This window comes from Oncorhynchus mykiss, chromosome 25 (assembly GCF_057628025.1).
Source record: "Oncorhynchus mykiss isolate SJ-2025 chromosome 25, ASM5762802v1, whole genome shotgun sequence".
In the NCBI taxonomy this organism is placed as follows: Eukaryota; Metazoa; Chordata; class Actinopteri; order Salmoniformes; family Salmonidae; genus Oncorhynchus; species Oncorhynchus mykiss.
The window spans coordinates 4,137,501-4,140,000 of record NC_143046.1 but is presented as its reverse complement, the minus strand read 5'-3'; the positions used below and the strand labels follow the sequence as shown (position 1 = coordinate 4,140,000).

The window sequence follows — 2,500 nt, the reverse complement described above, 5'->3', positions numbered from 1 at the left end:
ACATTATTTTGGTCTTACTGAGATTTAGGGCCCAGGTCTGACAGAATCTGTGCAGAATATCTAGGTGATGCTGTAGGCTCCTTGGTTGGGGACAGAAGCACCAGATTCAGAAAAAATTGTCATTTGACTTCAGATTCTAGTAGGGTGAGGAGAGTGAGGCCGGATGCTGCAGACTGTTATAGTGCATTCGCCAATTCGTTGATATATACGTTGAAGAGGGTGGGGCTCAAACTGCATCCCTGTCTCACACTACAGGCCTGTTTTAACCGTACAGTTGTTGTTTGTGTACATGGATTTTATAATGTCGTATGTTTTCCCCAACACCACTTTCCATCAATTTGCATAGCAGATTCCAAATAGTTTCCATAATGTCCACAGAAACATGTCAAACATTTTTATAAATCAATCCTCAGGTTGTTTTTAAAATACATAATCGATAATATATCAACCGCAAATGTCTTTCACAGTAGGAGAGGGGAATGTTTGTGTCTGAAGACTGAAGACTGTTGACACCTTGAGGAAGCGATAGGAAAAATAATCTGGTTCATATCCCTTTAAATCCAGAAAAGGGAGGCTATGGAACATGGAGATTCAAATAGAGGCCACTTCCTGTTTGATTTCCACAGGGTTTCACCTGCAATATAGAGTTCTGTTATAATCACAAAACAATATTTTCTGACAGTTTTGGAAACTTTAGAGTGTTTTCTATCCAATACTAATAATAATATGCATATCTAGCAACTGAGACTGAGGACCAGGCCGTTTACAATGGGCACCTTTTCATCCAAGCTACTCAATACTGCCCCTGCAGCCATATTAAGTTAAATAATCAACAAAGCATTAGAAGACTTTTGCCTTGTTTTGGTTTGCTTCTTTGTCAATTAGGGTGTGCAGGGTGAGTACGTGGTGTGTCGTATGGTGTTTGGTAAAAAAAAAATTTTAAATTGGCTCAATACATTGTTTTCACTGAGGGAATGTATGAGTCTGCTGTTAATGATAATAGCAGAAAAGTCCCAAGGTTGCTGTTGACATATCCCACGGCAGTTATTGGGGTCAAATTTGTCTCCACTTTTGTCGATTGGAGTGAACAGTCCTTGGTTTCAAATATTGGGGAAGATGCCAGAGCCGTGGATGATAGGACTGAAATTGTGGTTTGTATATTTTATCATTTAATTTAGGATACCATCAACACTACAGGTGTTGGAGGGTTTGTATTTTGTCCTGTAGTTCATTCATTGTATTGGAGACCCCCTCTCCCCCTGGCCCCCTCTCCCTCTCTCACCCCTGGCCCATTCTTCCCTCTTCCCCTGGCCCCCTCGCCCACTCTCCCCCTCTCCCACTCTCCCCCTCTCCCCCTCTCCCTCTCTCCATCTTCCCCTGGCCCACTCTCCCCCTCTCCCCCTGGCCCCAAAGTGCACTAGCCTCTCCATCTCTCTCATTATCTCGTTGCAGTGGTAAGCCACAGCCTATCTAGGGAATCCAGACATCACACAGCTCTTAGTAACCATTACAAAGAGAGACGTTCATTTAGCAGATACATGAACCACTCAGAACACTCATTGGTCGTCCCAAAAGCCACCCTATTTCATATGTAGTGCACTGCTTTTGACAAGGGCCCATGGAGGGGACAGACAGACAGACAGACAGACAGACAGACAGACAGACAGACAGACAGACAGACAGACAGATAGACAGACCCTAGATCATTCAAGCGTCCGGGAGGCACATTTCCGTCAGGATGTCTAATCAGCCTTTCAACGTATCCACTTTAATAGACAGGATGAAACAACACCTCTGTGTGGTTCTAAAGGTGTGTGAACTAAACAACACCTCTGTGGGGTTCTAAAGGTGTGTGGATGAAACAACACCTCTGTGGGGTTCTAAAGATGTGTGTGGACTAAACAACACCTCTGTGGGGTTCTAAAGGTGTGTGGACTAAACAACACCTCTGTGGGGTTCTAAAGGTGTGTGGATGAAACAACACCTCTGTGGGGTTCTAAAGGTGTGTGGACTAAACAACACCTCTGTGGGGTTCTAAAGGTGTGTGGACTAAACAACACCTCTGTGGGGTTCTAAAGGTGTGCTGGACTAAACAACACCTCTGTGGGGTTCTAAAGGCGTGTGGATGAAACAACACCTCTGTGGGTTCTAAAGGTGTGTGGATGAAACAACACCTCTGTGTGGTTCTAAAGGTGTGTGGACTAAACAACACATCTGTGTGGTTCTAAAGGTGTGTGGATGAAACAACACCTCTGTGGGGTTCTAAAGGTGTGTGGACTAAACAACACCTCTGTGTGGTTCTAAAGGTGTGTGGACTAAACAACACCTCTGTGTGGTTCTAAAGGTGTGTGGATGAAACAACACCTCTGTGTGGTTCTAAAGGTGTGTGTGTATGTAGGTTCCTTACCTTCTTGAAGACATCTTGTGTATCATCCATGCAGTAGACTCTGATGTTATACTCTAGGGTAGAGCAGTATGCGTCAGAGAAGAGCACCAGGCG

The 2,500-nt window shown here is 44.3% G+C and overlaps 1 pseudogene across 1 annotated transcript in view; it reads right to left on the bottom strand.

Moving 5' to 3' along the window:
- Positions 1-2,231: 2,231 nt before the first annotated feature.
- Positions 2,232-2,500, bottom strand: part of LOC118945988 (netrin receptor UNC5A-like) — a 55,314-nt pseudogene continuing 55,045 nt past the window's right edge. Inside the window, exon 7 of the transcript XR_016492110.1 lies at positions 2,232-2,500. This exon is cut by the window's right edge and continues 141 nt beyond it. The product of XR_016492110.1 is annotated as a netrin receptor UNC5A-like (transcript).